General features: G+C 40.3%; 1 protein-coding gene across 1 annotated transcript in view; it reads right to left on the bottom strand.

Annotated features, from left to right (window-relative positions):
- DSE (dermatan sulfate epimerase) overlaps positions 1 to 21,314 on the bottom strand; it is a 64,845-nt gene extending 43,531 nt beyond the window's left edge. The window contains exon 1 of the mRNA XM_090280598.1: positions 21,110 to 21,314. The gene's annotated coding sequence lies outside the window, so the exon portion shown is untranslated. The remainder of the gene's footprint in view (positions 1 to 21,109) is intronic.
- Positions 21,315 to 22,823: the final 1,509 nt, after the last annotated feature.

Below are 22,823 nucleotides of genomic sequence, written 5' to 3'. Positions count from 1 at the left end.
TTTTTGGCCAACCCAATTCTTGTGTAAGTAGGCATTCTTCTCATATTTCTCACATAAGAAGTTCAGGTTTTAAGGTTATTTTTTAGCCACTAATATGAAAACCACAATAACCAAAAGCTGGTGGTGAAATGTGGTCTGGGAATATGAATGGACATTAGGCAAAGATAGAAAATCCTATCTTTCTTAATGTAGCCTCCTTCACTCCAATAGCTCCCTGCTTCCTAAACAGGGATTAGGATCAATACAGCTATAGGAATGTAAGCAGACAAAATACTGTGAGTAAGGCTTAATGTCCTCTTTGTGTCAGCAGAAGGTGGGGACAGAGAAGACAAAACTAGGTAAATATCTGACAGGCCTGGGAATTCCCTAGGCTGCCATCAGCAAGTGTGCAGGGAAAGACCAGGCATGGGCTTGCTGGGACTGGAAACTGACATGCCTTCATTCAGGAAATAAAAGCTCAGCATTAGAAGATTAAAATAACACGTGTGCATTTCCCCCTTATTATTTGAAACTACTGTCTACTTTTTCATTGTGTATATGGGATTTTGGTGTCATTCAGTAAGTCAGACATGTAAACCATGCTCACATATTTTCTTAACTACTTAACTTTCTTAAAAGTCCTCTTTTTCAGTGGCAGCTTTGCTCACGGGTTAAAAGAACATTTTTCAAATGTAGGAACATTAAAAAAAAAAAAAAAAAAAAAAACCTCAGCCTAGTCGTCTATGTCTCACATCTGGGATAAAGTGCGCATAAAATCCCCCAGAGGAAAGTCAGGGAATTCTTAAAATTCTTCACAGGGGAAAAGGTTATAGAAAGCAGACCAGAAAAAGACAGCTTTTATGTAAATAATGAACAGTAGTTTTCAATTATTAAGGGGAGAAGCTGATGGAGAAAAATCAGCCTCTTCAGCTAAACACAAACTATTTTTTCCAAGGAAAAACTGCCTCATCACATTCAGAAAGAAAATGAAGGCTTTAACTTACATTAGAAATCAATCCAGATTCTCAACTTGCTGAATCTCCAAGAGAAAGGCAATGTGGCATCACTTGTGGATGCTGCCATAAATTCTAGTATTCTTTATATTTCTGAATGTGCTTTAGATTATACATACAGTATAAGAAATCAATGGCAGTTGTTTTGCAAAGCATTTTAGATTTACTTCAAGAGGAGAATTTGTAGTGAATAAAAAAGATCCATATAGCCATGCTAAATAAAATATTTAAAATAGAAATAGCGCTTGGACTCTGCCTATATTATGTCTAGCACCCAAAGCTTCAAGGCAGCTGGCTGGATCCTTCAAGGTCAGAGGCCTGGCCAAAAGAAATAATCTGTGGTGGTTGTGTCTGAGAAGGGGTGTGGTCTCTGGCAACACAAAGATGTAGCTGGATCTGAAGTAATGTTCAGTCCTCACTGCCGCCTCTCAGCCCCAGGTTTGTTTCTTGCTCTTTTCAGAGAATAATTGTGCCAACAATTTTTTTTAAGCCTGTATGTATTAAATTTCCAAAAGTGTAAGATTGAACGCAGCTATCCATACAATTAACTCTGTGGGGATTTTAGGTACCCAGAGTGAGGATGGGCTGGAAGTTAAAGATCTCTCCACTAGTTTTGTTTTGTTTTTTTATTTTTTATTTTGGGAGACAGAGAAAGAGAGACAGAGACAGAGAGAAAGAGAGACAGAGACAGAGAGAAAGAGACACAGAGACAGAGAGAAAGAGACAGAGAGACAGACAGAAACATCAGTTTGTTGTTCCATTTATTTGCGCATTCATTGGTTGATTCTTGGGAAGCAAACCTTCAACTTTGGCGTATTGGGACAACTCTCTAATTGTTAGAGGTTGTAATGGTTAGAATCTAACTAACTGAGCTACCTGGCCAGGACCTGGTTTTTTAATGTGCAGCTCAGCTCACGTTCTAGGTGGGTAGGGGGTGACTTGGGTTACAGGTAAAAAGCTATGAGGAGACTAGAAATTCTTGATTTCAGATTCTGTACAAACATTCCTTAAAGGTGCTTAAGGCTGATTTGTTATATATTTTTCTCTTTTCTGATGCATAACATCCCCCTACCCAGGTACAGAGTCACTGAGAAGTCAGGGTTGCTCCACGGAGTCCCTCACAATCTGGGACTCATACTAGGAGCCCAGCCACTTCTGCCACATTGCTTCCCGTTAGGTAGGACGTGCCTGGGTCTATTTAAACAAGAAGAGTTGCTCCTGAAGCACAGAACCTCATTAAGGTGTTGTTTTGGGAATGCTGCCATCTCAATATGCCAACTGTTATTGAAGGCTCCCTGGTCATTACTTCAAATTCATGTGAGGGTGTCAGGGCAGCGAGGCTGTGAGTTACCACACATGCAAAACATTAATTCTTGTTGGAACAGCATGTGGGCCAGTGCAGAACCCACAGAAATTCTGCAGAATGATCGGCAAAGACTGCCCGGGGAGAAAAACCCACAGCCTTCACGGCGGCACAAATTGTGTGTTGCCTCCCTTATGTCACACCCCACATGCCCAACTCCCAGCGCTCTCCCAGCTACTACAGCCTTTGTTGGTCTACCCAAAGGGTTACTTTTCCCTGTGTCTGGCTGTACTACCTTGGGTTGTTTCGGCTGTTTATTATATGCTGTGCCTCACAGAAGGCAGGATCATAACTTTCTCTTTGCACCACAGGGTTTAGCACTGTGCCTGACACAGAAAAGGCGGTTCATAAACTCTGGCTGAACCGAACTAACTTCTGGGCTTAGGAGCTGGCAGAGTAGATATCATCGCTAAAGTGAGCAAGGAGAAACCTTATTCCCTCTTATTTGAAGCCAACACAAGTTTAGAATTTTTCAGAAAAAAACGTCTGCTAGGAAACTAATGGAGAGAAACGCTCACAAGGCCTGGAAACCCCTGTAGCCTAAAACGTTTGTAGTCGTTTTTCAAAAAGGAAGGAAGGAAGGAAGGAAGGAAGGAAGGAAGGAAGGAAGGAAGGAAGGAAGGAAGGAAGGAAGGAAGGAAGGAGGAAAGGAATTAAACTTAACTAAAGTCTAACTCAAACTTGCTTTAGGTGAATAACCTACAGGGAAACCTAATTCCCATCTATCATCTTAAATCTGTCTAGAAAATAATACCAAAAGGCCCATATTTCCAGTCTTTGTGTTTCTTTTTTAACCTCCACCCTGGCATTCTATGGACCCACTCTGTAAAGAAAAGAGCTAAAATTAGATGAAAGGAGCTTTTCTCAAGGTAATTTTAGGTGAACAACAGAGGGACAAGTGTTAGACTAGTACAGTACTTATTTCAATATACATTAGGAAAAACTGTAACTAGCACAACAAACCTGAGATTTCAACAGATATATAAAGTTCCTGTTTCAAATGCATTTAATTTTAAAGGCTTTTTAAAAAAGTAAATGGGTAAGGCAAAATTTGTTAAAGGTGGTGCCTGAATGACTAAACTTTGGGAGATGGAGAGAATGCTGAGTGAAATAATGGCTGTTAAAGGCCAATGAGTTTACCAGAATGACCAACCCCCCTTACCACAAAACACACACACACAACACCACCACCAACACCCTCCCCCCCAGGACAAATCATTCGGCACTTTCAGATGTCAGTGGATGATCTCTCAGGCCATTTTCCACCTTGTTCATTGTGTTACAGACCCAGCAGTGCCAACTCACTTAAATCTTTAAGTTGCAGTTGGCCCAGCTCAAAAGCATGGCATTTTCAATATGGCAAAATCACAAGCTACCCTCCACAGCTGATTCTAATAAGTTTACCCATAAGTCAATTCTCAGGATGTTTCCGAGAGACTCCATTAGGCCTCATTTCCCCTACGCTGGCTTTCCTAATCCAGGTTTCTTTTCCATTCTTTTTGTCTCCCTTTACACAGCTCAGAGAGCAAAACATTCCTAAATTTGCATTCAATTAGTGAATATAATATAGTCCTTTAAAAATTAACCTGTCTCTATAAGACAATTCAGGTAGCAATTTGACCATCTCTCTGCCTATATGCCCTACATATATCTGCAGTAGTCCTGGTTTGGCATTTTGCTTAGGCCAAGCCAAAGGACATAAAAAGTGCTTAACAAGATGTCCAAATTCTAATGATCTTAAGCAGATCCTTTTACAACAACAAGTCTAAAAATTATTTTGCTTTAGGTCTGGTTCCAACTGACCACTGCAGTTATTATGATTTCTGACACAGAGAAAATCTGTGTGAAATGCTTTTCACAAATTTGCTCTTTTACTTACAATAAGTTAATGTGGCAAAAACAGTACTGAGGTTACTGTATACTGTTACTTTAACAGTATCTTAAGAGTAAACTTCAGAGGCAGAACTAGAGCTTGAATTTCCTAAATCTTAAACCAAGGTTCTTTCTTGTGACCAAATTTTTAACAATTCAACAACATTTCTGCCATCCTTACACAAGGAAAGCACAGAAAGGGTATGAAAGTGAAAAGAACTCAAAACTAGATTAATCCATCAAGTTTCCAAAATGAAGTGGATTCCCAAGTGGTCTAGGATTGTTTAAACATGAAATGCATGGCAGTACAAAAGTTCTTTCAATTCTTCTGGCTTTAGAAAATATATAAAAAATTTAAAAATAATTAAATTTTTAAAATAATATAGAATGTATAAGAATGGAAGAGAGAAATCACCCTGTAGAAAGTAAAACATATCCGAAATTTAGATGGATTAAAACCCCTTTTATAATATGTGTCAAGTCTAAGGAGGACAGTGTTATGATTAACATAACGTCTCTCACGTTGGGCAGACATGAATATATAACCCCGGCTGTGCTCTCTACTAGAGTTGATCAACTCACTTCTGGTCTCAAAGCCTCCCTTCTCTCATTCATAAAATGGCCCCAACCTCATGGGGAGATTAAATACTATGTAATGTACTTATCATAGAGCCTAATATGAAGAGCTCAATAAATATTTGTAAATTTTTTTATAAAGGGGAAGAAGTTTTAGACATGGAAGATTAGATTAACCTACCCATAAAATATTTTAGCTCACGCTCACCCAACAGTAGCTGTTCCAGTCTGCCCAACCCAATGGATGAGCCCAGTAGTTAGTTACATGATTAGGAGAGTCAAATACCTCCCACACTAAGACTGGATACACCTATATCAATAAAGGCCTAAAACAACCAGCAGAACAGACAACTGAATGCCCCGTCATACCCTTTCCCCTGGAAAATGTGTAGACACTGCAGAAGTTAGCGTCTATGACTCTTCCTTGTTCGTACTTCCATTGAAAGCCTAGTTCCCTCCCTCTTTAGACCTCCAGTATGGTTTTAGGCAAACTCTGGTGGCCTGAGAGCACTAATATACCATAACAGAGCTGCACATTTCCTTCTCTCATGTAGTCTAGGATTTAACTCTCAGAGAAAACCTATTTCCAAATACTTGAGAAACATCTCACCGTGGTCTCATACATACTACCCTCACTGTTTCCACATATTTTAATTTATGAAATGTACACATTTTTAAAGTTACCCTTACTTTTCTATTTCAATTTTATTAAATGTACATTTAGAATCATTTTTTGAAAAATAATTTTTCTTAAATAGCAAAATAAACCTTATGTGTTCTTGGTAAATTTTTGTAGTTAAATAAATCTAACTTTTTTTTTTTTTTTAATCTCAAATCCTAAGAAAACATATGGTTTGGGTACTACACAATCATTCCCTAAAATTATACTCCCTGATGTGTAAAGTCTGCAGACTCAGCCAAAAAAGAAAATTTTAAAAACCAAGGGCTCTTAATCAAAATGAAAGTTCCTTTTACTGAGGGCTTATTGTTTCTTTATTTAAGGGTGACGTGAAATATATCTCCCTAAAAAGTCATTTCCAAACAAAAATCCACAATATGAAATTATACCATATGAAACCCCCCAGAATTTACACAAACTACTGAGGGAGTAATTATAACCCTGAACCCACACAGCAAAACCACACTGTGTATAATAATGGTGTTCACAACCTCCACACTCAACACTGAAGAAACTTTAGGTTAGGTTTGTACGTTAAGTGCAGCTCTGTGCAAAGAACATTTCTATGTTGTCTCCAGGAAAGTCCCTGCATATACCACATCTTCACATGATATAGCTGAAGCTCACTTCTTTCCTACATCAACAATATTTGTATAACTTCCTTTTATGAAAACAATAATTAATCTAAATTATGTTTAAAATGGCTATACATATTTTCTGGTGTTAAGTCTGAAGGTTCCATCTCCCACTCACCAGACACTACTTGAATGAGTAATTTAGTGGCTATCTAACTGAAGGCATTAATTAAATAGTAGAGTTTTTGCCTGGTGCACATTATTATGAAACTAAGAACCATAAAGATCCAGCTTTTGAGAGTGGTTGTCTTATAAAATGTAGAAAGGAAGTTAAATTTGCATAATTTTCATGGAGGCAAAGAGAAAGCAGGACAGAGGTGGGAGCCTGCAAAGGCACTGATGCAGCAACTGGAGCACTGAATTTTGCTTTAAAAAGGCTAAAAGAGAATGAAATGGTTAGACTCTCTAAGTTATGCTGTAAGTAAATTCTAGTTTATCTAGCCGTGTAACAATTGAACATTGAATTGGTACTTCTTTATTACACTTTTAATTAATTTTCTTAATGATGATGTTGGAATACAATGTTGTTTTCAGAATTTTTTATTTTGAAATTATTTTCAGAATAATGTTGAATAACTTAAGTGTATTTCTTTTTGAAATTCTCAATTTTTTAAAAAGTAGTACTTTATGCATATGTATTAAGTTTTCCAATGCACTGTTTTTCAGAATCAATTCCCTATACATGTTGGGGGTAAGAATTTCTTGTATATATTAATTAATTCAGGTATGTCCTGAGCAGCTCTAAAATCCAGGAACTGCGCTAGGCATGAGGATATAAAGTGAACAAGAAAAACTATGTTCTGTCCTAAGTACTATAAGATACAAAAACAAAAAACAAAAAACAAACAAACAAAAAAAGAAACTGGTGTTTCTGAGGGTTTTTTTTTTTTTTAACTGCAGCATTTGTATTACTCTGTCTGACATTAAAAGTTAAATAGGAATTTCTCCCTTCATCCAAAGAAATTTATTTAAATTACTGTGCCCAACTCCAAAAGAAAATTAACAGTCTTTGTTTTCAATTTTTTTCTGAACAGTAAATAACCCTAGGTTTTCTGGAAGGGAGGGTCTGAGAAACCACCTACAGCTTTTTCAGCAATGACTTTAAGCATACACACTTTTCTGGCACTACTGGCCAAAAAAATAAAGCAGAGAAAAGAAGATGAATAGAGATAATGAACCCAATAGCTAAATATAGCAACATAAAGTTTCAAATAACGTTAAACTAAACCATGAAATGCTCAAGAAAAGTAAAGTAAAAACTTTCTTCCTGCCATGGAGTCACGAGGGCAGACCAGTGAGGTGGTTGAGAGGACCCGCACAGGCGGCAGAGTGGCTCTCTTCACCACCCTATCACTTCAGACAAGCTAACCCTAGTTTAAAGTGAGGATAAAAATGGTATTTCTCTCATAGATTGGTTGGGAGAGTAAATGAAATAAGACCTATAAAACACTTACTACTTTATGGTAAATGTTCCTTCGAAATACTAGTTAACCAACATGATTAGTGGTTGAGGGCACAAGCTGGAGCCAGACTTCCAGGGTTTGAATCCCAGTGCCACCGCATCCTTAGCTATGTCCCTGTTTTCTCCTCTGTAAAATAGATGAAATAATAATCCCTTCTTCACAGGGTTTCTGTGATCTTAAATGAGCTGCTACACTTCAAGCAAAGAAAGGGTGCCAAGGATTTACAGTGTTCAATAAAGGCGTGTGGAAGCATCGTCGCCTTCTCAAGGAGAAGGCCAAGGTCGTTCCAACCCAAAGGAAGTGCCACACACCAGGAGGAAGTGCTCATAAAAACTAGACACTGTATACTGTGTATTCATAACCTTGCGGACTCTCAAGACACTAAAAATAGCAAGTATTTTGACAAATACAAAGTATTTGATGCCAAGAGGTGTCTCCTTCTTCCTGCTCAACTGCACAGAACTTTCAAGGTACATATTTCAAGTAACTGAACACATCTGAGGGGAAAAGAAGTCCTCAAATTTAATACTATCACTTCATCAACAAAATTTATATAGAGATAAAGCTTACTGACATACCATACTATATACATGTACATATATGCTTACACAGAAAAAACATTCTCTTTCTCCCCCTTCCTCTCCCTGAGCCCACACTTATTGCCCAACCGCCTGCCCCCCTGAGCTGGAATATCAATCAGTCTTCTCCCTGCCTGTGGATTGGAACTTACACCAGGACTTCTCAGACTCTATGCATAGTCACGTGAGCTAGTTCCTCAACCTTAACATCAACTTTCAGGATACCTTTCCTTTTTCTACCTCCTTCCTGATTCCAGTCAATATCACCTATTCCTGTTCTTCTAGACCAGTATCTGCAAACTTCTTTGGGATGAGTCATCAATGATAGATTTTTAGGCAAAGTACCACAAAATATGTTTAACTTCTCATATGTAATCTACTCTGGTTCACTCATTTATGAAGTTAGCTAAAACTGTGCATATTTTGGGTATGTCCTTATATCATCTCCTCCGGGATCAGGTCCTGTAAGTCTACGCCTAATAATAATGACTCTACAAAGCACTAACACCATGTTCAAGGTTGTACCATGCTAGGCAGAAAAGGGTTAACTCAGCAGGCCTATTACTCAAACACCAGACCTTTCTAAGAAAGACCTGTCTTCAGTACTGGCCTTTGTCTAGCTCAGGGTAGATGAGCACAGAGCCCTTGTAATATTCTGCCTGTAAGAGGTTTTTTTTGTATGCCTGAGGCCTTGAGCCATGTGGTACCAGTGTGATCAGAGAATTTATACTAAATGTGATATATGATAAACTGCCAGCTTTGCTCTGGGAGGTTAGAGTCTGTCTATATGACTGAATCCCAATAAAAGCCCTGGACACCCAGGCTGGGGTGGGTTTCCCTGGCTGGCCACACTTTGCACATGTTGTCACATATTGTTGCTGGAAGTACAGCTCCACCAGGCAGGACACCTGGAAGCCTGTGCTTGGTTTCTCCTGGACTTTGTTCGGTCTATGCACCTTGTCCCTCTGCTGATTTTCATCTCCATCCTTTGGCTGTATCAAACCCTGATTATAACAGCTTTTTCTGAGTCCTTCTAGTGACTCACTTAGCCCAAAAGTGGTCTTAGGAAGACCAACCTTCAATTTTAGCCCAATCATCTAAATTCCTGTTAGAATTATGAGTCTTGCCATAACACTTTGTCCCATTAGAATAAAAAATGTGATGCTTTTCACCAAATCCTTCTCTTTACTCAACTTTCGTTACTGTTTTCTGACTTACACCCAGAAAAAGGGATTCTGTCCAAGGATGTTAGTTTTGGAACGAAGTACACAGCAGTATATATTGGATTTACAAATTGCTTAAAAGCTTTAGATATTGCCTAAAAATGAAATACATAGATGTTAGGCAAAAGGCTTTAAAGAATTTCATGGGAAGGTAATTTGCTGGCATTAAACCTACATTTCCAGTGTACTTAATTTAAAATAAAAATTTTATTTATTGTATGCGTACATATGGAAGGATACTTTTAACACTAGATGTGAAGCTCTTTTTTAATCCTTATTTTCAAGCATTCTTCCATTTTTTCCAATCTTCAAATACTCACCAATGATAAATTTACTTTTTTTGCTGCCTTTCACATACTCAAACATTTTTGTATATACTTTTTTTTTTGTCATTGTTGTTTCACAAACCAGTTCGTTGGCATCAAAATCTGAGTACTTTCTAAACATCCTCTTATGAATCATAATCAAATGCCAGAATACCACGGGTTTGGTTTGTAAAACAATGAAACAGATGTGATTAACCCAAAGATGCAGGCACTGCCTTCTCAGACTTCCCCATTCCAGTTACTGGTAACCTGCCAGCAATTCAGGCCCAAATTCTCTCTCCTTTCCTTCCCCCCTCTGTCTCCATATCCAAACCATCAGCAAATCCTGTTGACTCCATCCTCAAAATACACCCAGAATCCAGCCACTTTTGCCACCCCTGTAACAGCCTAAGCCACCCCACGTCTTGGCTGAATTGCTGTAAGAGCCTCCAAACTAGCTTCTCTGTCTTCACCCTCACCTCCCATTGATCATTCTCAACAATGGGGCCAGGGCCATCCTGTCCAATCATAATGCAGATTATGTCACTGCTTTGTTTAAAACCCTACGAGGCTCCCCATCTCATTCAAAGTAAGAACCAAAGCGCTGACAATAGCTCTCAAGGCTCTACATGGTCCAGCCCTGTTAACGCTCTGCCCTTGCGTCCTACACTTCTACCCTGTCTTTTCCGGTTCTCGCCATGAGGCCTCCTTGCTATTCTTGTACATGTGAGGAGTCCTCCCTCTTGAGGGCCTGTGTGCGTGTCCCCGCAGGTATCCATGTGGCTGGCTCCCTCACCCCATTTAAGTATTTGCTCAAATGACACTTTCTCAGTGAGGCTGTCCATGACCATCTGATTTAAATTATACCCTTAAGGTACACAACCACCACCATTCCCTAACTCCCTCCTGGGTTTCTGTTTTTCTTCATTGTACTTATAACCTAATCTATTATATAATTTACTCCTCTTTATGTTCCTGGCTCTCCCATCTAGACTGTCAGCTCCATGAGGGCATTTAGCTTTCTGCTATATCCCTATCACCCGAAGGAGTGCCTAACACTTAGTAAACCCTCAGAGATTATTAAATAGATTAACTAATGTTTCAAGATGTCAACCTTTAAAAACTCAGAGATAATTGTACATATAATTATATAGCTACATAAATATAATTACACGAATCAAAGCAATAAAAAATCTTTGGGTACCAAGACAATCCACTTGGAGGTACAATGTACTACTACCGTGCTTATAGATGCTTCACTCAGTCTCTGCCTTTACCTTCACATGATATTCTTCCTGTGTGTGTCTGAGTGAGCTGTCCTTAGCCCTTCCATCTCCTGTTTGCCTAGATCTGAACCATTCTCTGAATAGCCACAGCAATGAGTATGCCACAGCAGGCCTTAGGATGCTGGTGTGCTTCCCATCTCCTAAAAGGATCTATTTTTTGCCTTTTTTCTTTCCAGCATAGCATTCTCTGTGACTTCTTTCCATTTGGTATTGGAGATAAAGATATTCAGGTAAGTTCAGGGACATTATCCTTGCCCTGGTAAATTTTAGTCCTCTCTATAAATATGGATGATATATCACTGTCCCAAAGTACAGGTGATAAAGGAAGAATTGAATGCTTTTGCAAAGAGGCAAAAATCTAAAGTACCAATGGTGAGGATTTTACTGAGGAAGGAAAGGAAGAAATGAAAGAGAATGTCATTAAATGAATTTCTGAAATTTTTCTAAGAAGTTCTCCTTGACCTGGCAGCCACTCCGTTTTGCTGCTCACTCCTCTTCCTGTGCATTTGCCCTCCTTGCACTGATTTTTTCCTCTCCCTTTTTGGCATGAAATAATCTGAGATCCAGTTCATTCTCCCCTCCTAGCTGAGTATTCTATGCCCATGAAACCCTTACAGATCTCTTCCCACCTGCGATTCTACTGCATGCATTTGTCCCTGTTCAGCACTTAATTGTTCTCACAAAGATTCATGCTCAGTCATTTCTCCAACCAAATTTTATAGCTCCCTGAGGCTGGAAACTATGTCATATTTATGTTGTATTCCTCCCCTCTTCACCTCCACCCTGATATCCCCTCAAACACAGAAGTACCTGGCAAATACTTGCTGAATGACTAAATCCTTTCAGTATTTCTATGGCTAAAGTGTAGCATTCTCTCATCTGACTCTCCAGGTTCAAAAGTACATTGGAAAAGTTATACATCAAAGTAGTCATTGCCAAGCAACACAGATTTATCTTTTCTAAAACTAGCAATCACTAAACCCAACTTCAGTGGCTTCACCAGCAAGAAAAAAGGTGTAAGCACACAAAGAAGGATCTGTTATGTAAGTGCCCTAATGCTGCGAGCTCAACCCAACTTTTGTAGGCACAGGATTTATCATTTTATGGCAATTTAGTAGAATAAATACTGCCACACATTTCTTCCTCAAGAAAAGAGGCATTGGAAGTGATCCAACTTAACCGAAAACTTGCAATGTGAAATGTAAAAAGGAGAAGTGAAATTGTATTTTAAAAGGCCCCAAATTCCCACAGCAGATACTCAAATACCATTTATTAATTTGAATTTTATATAGAATTCTATGCAAGTCACAAAAGTCTAAAAATTTTAATGTGCCAGGCAGCTCAGGTGGTTAGAGCGTTGACCCCCGTACACCAAGGTTGCAGGATCAATCCCCAGTCAGGGCACATACGAGAATTAACCAATGAAAGCACAAATAAATGGAACAACAAATCAACATCTGTCTGTCTGTCTCCTTTCTAAAAATCAATAAATTAAAAAATTTTTTTTTAAAATTTAACAGTGGCTCAGTGGATTGAGTGCCAGCCTCCAAACCAAAGGGTTGCCTGTTCCCAGTCAGGGCACATGCCTGGGTAGCAGGCCAGGTGCCTAGTTGGGGGTATGCAAGAGGCAACCATATATTGATGTTTCTCTCCCTCTCTTTCTCCCTCCCTTCCCCTCTCTCTAAAAATAAATAAATCTTTTTTAAAATAAATAATTTAACAGTAAAAATCTTCGAACCCTATGATAGCACATAGATAACCAATCTGAACAATCGTGGTTTCCTTAGGAAAAAAGGTGGATCTTAAAATTTCACACCAGTGTAAACACTGGAAAGGATAAGTTGAACTACTGCACAGATGCAACAGATGGATCCTTACTTCACTCTCCAATTATCCTGGGTTCTCATTAGAACCAATAGAGTCTAACTTATAGGTGATTTAAAATAAAGAAAGAGAAAGAAAAGAAGAAATTAACCTCACAACTCAAGGAGCCAGCAAACGACGTCTTACCTAAGATAACTGTAGTTTTTAGTACTCCCAAGAATCAGTTTTCTTTGAGGAAAGTAATTGTGAAAAACATTTCAAAACTGCTTTACAACGAGGGGCAATAAAACTAAGCTGAAATACTTAATTCCAACTGCCTATGACACCGATTTTGTTGGGCTTAATTTTTTGGCATCTCCCAAGCCCAGCAACCCAACATTGGCTGAGAGTGCATTTTCAAACACCTTTTGCTCATCAAAATGAACCCTCTTTTAAAGTAATTACATCTTAAGTACTGCCTAATTTTAGCATTGAGAAAAAACAGAACCTCTTGTCTGAAACCACAGAATCAATTCAACAGGAGAGTCTATCTTCCTAAACAAAAATGAAACAAAGTTCACATTGTTTCTATAAATATCATTATTATTTTTAACCATAAATACTGCTGCAAGATATTTGGTACATGAGAGAAGACTCCTTCTGACATGCGCAACCTGTATAGTTTGACCACTGACTGATGAATGCCCGAGACGCCCATGTGGTTACTGGCACCAGTCCAGTTCCACTGTAAAAAATGGAGCAGGGAAATGTAAAAGTTATTACTGAAAGTCCAAACGGAACACTGTAGTCTGGTGCCGAAACCTTTTTTCACGATTTTCTAGACTAAAAAAGCAATGTGAAGAAGTGCCTTGAGGTAAAAACAGATGAAGCACAGAGGACTTTCATCTTTTGTAATGTGTACCTACATGAAAAGTTAGAGGAATCTTATATATGATCGATATTTAAGCAGTTAGCCAATACTTTATACTAACACATAAAAATGCTAAGTAGAAACTATAAAGGCAACTTGTATTTCAGACATTAAAACTGACCGCTTCTTCTACATTCTCAATACAGTTGATCCTTGAGCAGGGGACACAAACCCCCAACTCAGTGGAAAATCTGCATATAGCTTTTGATGCTACAAAAACTTAACTACTGACAATCTCCCCCGAGAGTCCCTGTGGTGTTCTGCTTCAACACTGCTTGAATGGAACCCGGGCACTTCACCCCCATCCCAGCCAGCCACCCAGATCCATCTTTCTGCCACCTCCTCAACAGTACCCTGTGACCACCCCTAGGCCCTGGCCACCGATCCAGCACCAGGAAGCCACCTGCCCTCAGCTGCCCATCATGACAACCATGTCCACCTTGCAGGTGCGCCAGAACTACCACCAGGACTCGGAAGCTGCCTTCAACCACCAGATCACCCTGGAGCTGTATGCTTCCTGTCTACCTGCCCATGTCTTACCACTTTGACTGCAACGATGTGGCTTTGAAGAACTTTGCCAAATAATTTCTTCACCAAGCTCATGAGGAGAGGAAACTGCTGAAAAACTGATGAAGCTGCAGAACCAACAAGGTGGCAGAATCTTCCTTCAGGATATCCAGAAACCAGACCATGATGACTGGGACAATGGGCTGAATGCAATGGAGTGTGCAGTACATTTGGAGAAAAGTGTGAATCAGTCACAACTGGACTTGCACAAATAGGCCACTGAAAAAAATGACCCTCATTTGTGTGACTTCACTGAGACTCATTACCTGGATAAACAAACCACTTATTAACCAACTTGAGCAGGTTGGGGGCCCCTGAATCCAGCATGGCAGAGTATTTCTTTGACAAGCACAATCTGGGAGACAGTAAAGAGAGCTAAATCTTCCCACAGCCATGAAAGTGACTTTCCTAGTCACCAACACATTACGTGCACGTTGGCATTACCTTTACCTTTTCTACAACTTGTACCAAATCATCCACTTGTGTCCTTCATTTGCACCATTCTTTCAAATAAAGTAATTTGGTACTCCCCCTCCAAAAAATAACAACTACTGATAGCCAACTGTTGACCAGAAGGCCTACCAGTAACATAAACAGTTGATCAACATTTATTTTGTATGTGAATTGTATGCTGTATTCTTACAATAAAGTAAGCTGGTGGAAAAATCTTATTTAAAAAATCATAAGAAAACTATACTTACAATACTGTGTTTCTTAAAAAAAAAAACGCTGCATGTAAGTGGACCCACCCACTTCAAACCTGTTGTTCAAGGGTCACATGTAATTAAATGATTTTTTTTATTTTTTTTATTTTTATTTTTGTTTTTTCAATTACAGTTGTTCCCTTTTCTCCCAATTTCTCTCCCCCACCCAACCCACCCCCTCTCCCGCAGTAATTAAATGTTTAATTTCTACAATTTCCTACTCCAGATGAGCAGATGTCATAAAGTCAGAACCCCAGAAGACAAATGCTAATATACCCTCAAGACAACCTCACTTAAACCTTTCTAAACAGAGAAGACCTCAAAGGCCTCCATCAGAAATCTATTCTAAAGGTTAAAACATTCTGAAAAACTTCCCTGCATTTAGCATAAATCCCTCTTGATGCCTGCTGGAAGTCGATTTCCTCTCCTTTTCTTTCAGGGAAGATGGAAAACAGCTGTTCAACATCCCCTTTCAGGCTACTTTTTCTTTCCTGCCAGGCCTGTTTCCCCCATGGGAAAAGTGTAAACACTGCAGGTGATTCCAAAGTCCAGCTGGCCCATGGGCCTGATTATCCATAGGGTTCGTGAGTCTGGCCCCATTTGTGCCTCCTGCAATGACATCATTGAACTGCAAAGGCCGCAAGAAAAGTTCTTTACCAGAATTGGTGAAATTCTAGAAACACATTGCTTACAGTCTGTCCTCAGATAAGAGTCAAACAACAAAACAATTAGCAGAGTTTCTACATGAAGTCCTCAATCAGAGCAGTAGAGAAGATAAGCAGCATTGTCCCACTGCCCGGCCATCCTGGTCTTTACTACTGCCTACTCCGTGTGTCGGCACGTTGCGTGCACCTTGGCATGAGACATGTTCAAACTACTTAGTGATTTTTATCATGCAGTTCTTGAGTTTCTTGTCACTGACACAACTTTCTGGATGTAAGCTAACTTTAGAAATGCAATAACTCTTTCAATATTGCAATCTAAAGGACTACTCTGAATGAAAGTGTCAATTTGTAGTCCATTATATCTTTAAATGAAATATCTCTACTAGATTCACAATATAATTTGCAGATCACATTTTACAACAAAATTTGTATAAGCAACATAATGTTGTTACCTTTCACTTCAGGAAGTTAACAATTATCCTCATTTTTCTTGCAATGGCCATTCAACTACAACAATAAAGTCAGTATATTGCCTGCCTACTTCATCAATAAAAATATTATAGACCCACAAGCTTGGTGAGCTGATTTCCTTTACAAATCTCCTTAAAGAGTTATGAAATGCTGATTCAGCTTTGTTGTGGTATAACATCTGCATGTATTAAATGCCTATTGCCTAATAGCTAAGTTTATTATACATGAGAAAAACACAAAAGTCTTGATTTAATTGATAAATACACACTTACAACTCTATGGCACATATGGGCAACAAATATTTCAGATTTAAATGTCAGCTTTTCCACCTGACTGTGAACCTATTCAATTTGCACTAAAAGAGCCTATACATTAATTTAAACACACACAAGGAATTTTGCTATAATTGTCATGCTATTTTTCACATTAACTGGAGAGGAAAGAGGCATTATTACTTCTATAAATAATACCAAATTTTTTTTTGGCATGCAGACACATATACTCAGTTGCAAACTCACTTCAACCCTGTCTAGGAAAAGCAGGCAGACACAAACAAACAGCAACCCAAAATGAATGTGTCATGTATGTTTAACTGAGATTTAACTGCATATGTCTTTTGTTATATTCTTCAAAACAGGGCTATATTTACCTAATAGTTATAACTACTCCAAAATATAAAATGCCAAAATAAGTCATGCTTGTTATCAGTATGTTTATAGCTTCTGAATATTACTGAAGAGGCAAATTCTGCTCTTTTGGGAAATGTTTACTAACATTTGATAACACTAACCAGTATCATGTTTATGGAATATCCCAAGAGTTGAAACAAATAGAAATCCAGTGGTAATCTTTATGCACATTAAAATTCATAGTGTTATTCTGAATTATGGACTGAACAAAGTACTGCATTCAAGAAATAAACACATGAACTCAAAAATCTTCTCTCCTCTTTCCAAATCCCTTTTCCTCTTTGTGATCTCCAACCACGTCTCTGAACACTCTGCCTCCTGCAGGTCTATACTCTTCTGGGCATTTGAAAAAGATCTGGAATCTATGCCCTCAACAGGCTGGAGCTTGCCTAGATAGGCAGAAGTAAGCAACACAATGGGTAAAAGTACACAGAAACCTGAGGCCAGGTAATGAGAACTGAGTGATGAGCCAAGGGCCCTGCAGAAAGTAGAAGAGGCCCCACAATAGAATCCTTATAAGGCCTGAGCAGAGATTCAGAAGGGAGGAAGAGGAGGGAGCAATGGGAAGAAGGTCTGTAAGTGCCAGTTTACAGAAGCCTGAGAAGCACATGAGCATTCTAGGGAGCTGACAGTTCATAGACAGTAGTATTAACAGGAATAGTAAACTAGATCTGTAGGAAAATAAAATGCAAGAGTCTAATAATATAAATTTGAAGTCATAAAGGAGAAAAGTACAGTTAAATGTGCAATTTAGGTTAATCTCACATTTAAGATAGGCCACTAAATACATGTAAGATTATCAACAGATTTCTTGTTTTCACAGTATTTCTATTTCCCCACCCCTAAAAAGAGAAGTCACCTGCTCTATATCACTCTCCATTTCCACTAGGCTAAAAGATAACAATACTGAATTTGAAAAATATTTAAAAGTACTGGGCAATTTTAAAATGCAAGTATTAGTGTAGCTGTATGATCTACGGGGACTTTCCCTTTCCTTCAATTGTCTAAACGCATATAAACTTGTAAGGAAGAGTTTATTAACCCTAATGACTCTTTTTAAACCCATCCACAATACTTCACATTTCTCTTTGTAGTTAAGAGTCTTTTCTGCAACACTTCTCCACCATCAGCTAACTAAACCATTCTTCTATACATAACTAGAAGTGGTGAAACACTAAATTTTGATGGATCAGAATTTGGGACATTTACTAACAAATATAAAAAGATTTTCTTAAAAAAACAATTATTCAATTAAAATAGTATCCATTTAGTGAAAAGGTTTAATTTTTAAAAGGGAATTCCCTACTAGAATTGGGCATTGGAGTTAGTAAGGCTTTTTAAAATTCATCCATTTCTAAATATTGCCATCACCAAATGGATCAGTGCATCAGGAATCTACAATTTTAATCTCTTCTTTCCATTCTGCTACTAATTCACCATATGAATTTCATAGGAAAATAAATTTCTCTTTTTGGTACGGTGGGTTTATTTACTTTACAAATTCTCATTTTGGGCACTGACTCTAGGTTTAGAGAAGTTTATTGTGGCATCCAAACATCTGCTGGCAATTTGGTGAAGCCCCCCTCCCCAAAGAATTTTATTCTAGAGATTACCATAGGAGAAGATAACATAATAGGAAAACCCTAAGGCATTAGTAATAAGAACGGTCCTGCCCTCTGCTTAGGCACTTTCAGAAGGTTGCTGGTCACTGAATCACATCAGGTGCTTTTCCCCCCTTTCAGAATAATAAAGATGCAGCCCCTCTCAGTAAATGGAATTACAACATCCACTATGATGATGTTATTCCCACCATAGGTCAGATCTACTCGGTCTGCCACACACACATCACAGGATAATAACAGTATTTCTCTTTTTATTGGGGTGGTGAAAAAGAATAAGAATATTCAGTACATGTATTTAGGACTTGAACATACCGGTGGTTAAGTACTATTCAATATATGCTACAACTACAAAATGTTAGTCTTTCCATTACTAATTTCTTTACTCCTTTTGGAAACAAAGATTACTGATATATTAAAACCCAAATTTAATTTTTTTATATTCCTTCATGTCTCTCCAATCATTTGTTAAAATCATAATACCGAAAAGGAATCGTGTAATGGCTTTCATGCAAAACACTATGATCCAAGGCAAAAGACATAAATACCAAAATAATCTATCACAGAAACATGAAGAAATGTATATTTTATTTTTTAACTTCAGAATGCATTTTCACCTATGATTTTAAAACACTTGCTTAGATTACAAAATCTTTATGCGGCATTGGGAAAGGCAGGGGCATCTGTGAAGTTAAGAACCTCATCTCATGGATAACCAGCAAGTCCTCTCAAGCAGCACTGTTGGGCATCAAACTGGAAAGACCATAAATCTCACTGAAAACCTGCGTAAACTAAATTGTGGACTGATTTTATAAGTACAAAAGTAGATGCACACGCAAATGTTAGTCACTATGATGGTCCTGACCTCATGTGGCCAACCTAGCTGACTTTCTAGAGGGTGTTTCCTACAACCAGGCCCCTAATCTCAGGGAGGAACTTCTTTTTAAAAGTGTCTACCTAGTGAGAGGGGAAGGTCCCACTAATCCCCTCTGTAGCAAAGGCCTATCTACAGTGTGCTCTGTTGCAAATTTCACTCTTTGTCCAAATTTTCTTTTAGCTGCTTTTTGAGAAGTCCCTTTATTTGATGACTACTATCAATATCTTTTAACATGAATGTAAAAATGTTCTTTCTATGCCACCGTTTTTATTTAATTAACTAAAATGGTGACACTGACCTGACATATGCCAATCAATGAAAAATGATGCTTCCCAAGCTCAAACTCTCAAATGCTTACTTACGTTTTCTCCCTGTATACCATAGCAACTCCAGGAGAGCTAGCACATTTTCTCCTATACCTCTAAATGGCTAAGTGACCAGCGCTGTCTTGTACTATTTGCTGAACCCACATAAATGGGTTACTGAACAACAGAGGTATCAGATTCAATCCTTTCTCCATTTTAACTAGAACACATTTTTACCTACATGCTTCATAAAAGGATTTGTATCTGTTTGGTGACTTTAAAAGAAAATAACACACAACAGACAAATACTCAGATTGAAAATCCTGTATTTTATTCTTCCTTGCATATTATAAACATTTTTGTGATCCGATTTTAGCAGTACTGATTATTCTACAAAATATTGCATATCATAGTTCATATCACAGGTTATCGCTGAGAAATTTTAAAAAACCGAGAAAACGGTAATTACTGGAAGATTAATACTGTAATGTGAAAAATACTAAGACATGTTTTGAAATTATTTCTAAGTGAGAACGTCTATTTTCTAATTTAATGTAACATTTAAACCATGACTTTAAAACCAATACTAAGGAAAAAATGTTTAGTAATTTTATTGCACGAAGATCCCTAGAAACTGTGTCATTTACTGATCTAAGGAATTCCAGGTAAATGAGGTGCACTCCCTGCTTTTAAGCAACGGATTCGGTTTCAACCTTTCATGCCAGGTGGCCTAAGCAGAGGCTGCTGCCTCGATCAAGCGAGCAATGAAAATGATCAAGTTATCGGGTCACAAACTTAGCTCGGATTCCAGCAGCGACAGATCCTGAGACCATGTGGCATTGCTTACAGTGCTTCCCAGCCTGTGAGTCAAGCGGCTCCCAACCACCACCACCACCACCACTACCACCAGGGGCTGCCTGGGAGTGAGGTTTACCAACAATTTCTCCGGGTGTCGGCCAAGACTATGGGCGCTGGAATCCAGCGTCTGGGGGAAGCTGGGGTGTGCTTTCCGGGCTCTCTCAGCCGGAGAGAAAGGCTTCCAGCGCCGGGATCAGCACACACGACCCCATGAGCCCGATTTGCGGGGAAACGCAGGAAAAGGAGGGCGCGAGGTTGTGCCACCGAACCAGGCAGGGGGATGCCAGAACCCCGCAGGCCGTCCGGAAAATCGCGGCTGAGCCAGACCCAACGCACCGAAAGCGATCTCCGGGTTCTTAAGGTGCGCCGGGCTCTGTACTGGGCGCTCAAGGGGTGGGAAGAGACGAACGACTAACCCTGGGGCTGCCAACCGCCGGCGCAGCTCGGGATCACGCCTAGTGCACTCTCCAGGCACCCTGCCGAGTCCCGCCTGGGCGCACAGCCCGAGGCGCTCGGCGCCCGGCTGGGGACGTGGCTCTCCGCCTCCCGCCGGACACCCAGCCGAGACTCCGAAAGTTGTGCCGCGCGGGCCCAGAGCAGCGCCCGCCGCACGCCCCTGTCCGCCCCCTCGCTCGCCCCTCGGCTCACCGCTCCCTGCCGCGGCTTCGTCCTCTCGGGCGTCGCCCCACCAGCCTCGGTCCAGGCTCCAGAGCCCCTTCCCGGCCCCCCTCTCACTCCAGGGCGCTCGGCGCCCTCGGAGCCAAACCCTCAGCTCGCTCGCCGCGCCATCGGTGCCTGTGGGCGCCGCGCTGCGCCGCGGGATGCGCCGCTGCAGCCTCCGGTGGCGCTCCCTGGAGCGGGTCCTGCGCGGGCGGGTGGGGTGTGGGCTAATCGGGAGGAGGGCGGGACGCTGCGGGCGCCGAGGCTCGGAGGGAGGAGGAAACCGCAACGTCACCAGAGCCCGTGGAGGCGAGGATGGGGAGGGGGAAACGGGGACCCCATCCCCCTGTCGAACCCCGACCTCCGGCCCACCCGACTTCCCCCTCCCTGTTCCCCTCCCCGGACTCGCGGCTCGAGAGCTGCGCTCGGCCTTCCCCTCCACGCCCGCCAGGACTCCGCGCACCCCTGCCTTGCCAGGCCTCTGGCTCTTCTAACTCCCTCTTAGTAGTTTCTAATGACCCATACGTTTCGGGTTCGACTCAGGAATCGCTCCCAAAAGAAAGATACTGTTGGAGGCCCAGGGAGAGGAGCTGATGCTTCCATACAGCCCGGAGAAAGAAATCGAGAAAAACTTGGAGAACCTTATTGGGGGGGAGGGGAGGGGGGAGGCTAGGCTGTTGCCTACTCCACTCCCCTTTTCCAAAATAGTTTTTAACTCTTCCTTTTCTCCCGCATTCGATGTTACGATATTCTCAGAGAGAAGGCAGAAAATCACCTATTTAGAAGCATTTCTTGCCATAACTGTACTAACGACATACACGAAATTGAAACCACTGAACCTTACAAACTGAATGGATTTTAATCATCCAAGGTAAAGGGCCAGGAACAAAAACTTTAATGCATGCAGCTCACAAGAGGAAATTCCATTTATCTTATTTCCTAGGCCTGGGGTGGGGTGCGGGGGGACGGGGCGCGCAGGGAAAGCACTCATCCATCTGAGCTCTGCAACCTTAGTAGTCGCAGCTTCCTTGGAGAAGTTCCTGCAGTTGCCTTACAAGCAGCCCCTGCACCCACAGGGCTCCCGAGAGGTGTCAGATAAGGAACCAGGTCATCACCTCAGGGCTAACTTGGCCTCGCTGTGTTAGCATGTAATTAACCTACCAGCGCTAGACAGAATAGGAATGACAGATGTTTCCCCATTCCTTGGAATTGGAGATGTTTCACCTGAGAGCAGTGCTTTTTTTTCCGTTTGCTTCAAAGTGATTTGAGTTGTAAAGGGCCACCACCATCCAGGCCCCTTGCCCTCAGAGGGTCTCCAGACCTACAGAGGAGTTTCCATGGGGCCCCATTAGAAAAAAATGTGGATGCCTACTGTTGGGCTTCTCTTAACCCAGAAACTGCGTTTGAAGAGGCTCCTTACAAAGAGGTCAAGAGGAAGTGGTTTTGTTACATTTTTGTGATGTTTACTCAGGTAAACTGCTGATTGGCATAAACTTCAGATGTTTTAGAGGTGGCCTGTGGAGGAGATGGAGAAGAGGCCTGAGAATTTAGAACTAGCTTTGAATTCTGGTTTAAATCCTATTTTGCAATTTACTACTAGGGGCCGTGGAAAACTAACTTCAAAGCCTCAGGTTCCTCATCTATAATGGAGAGGAATAATACCTTCATAGAACAGTTATAGAGAGGATGCAATACAAATTAG

Source organism: Furipterus horrens, unplaced genomic scaffold, assembly GCF_987537825.1.
Source record: "Furipterus horrens unplaced genomic scaffold, mFurHor1.1.pri manual_scaffold_6, whole genome shotgun sequence".
Taxonomy (NCBI): Eukaryota; Metazoa; Chordata; class Mammalia; order Chiroptera; family Furipteridae; genus Furipterus; species Furipterus horrens.
This window is presented reverse-complemented; position numbering and strand designations above follow the sequence as displayed.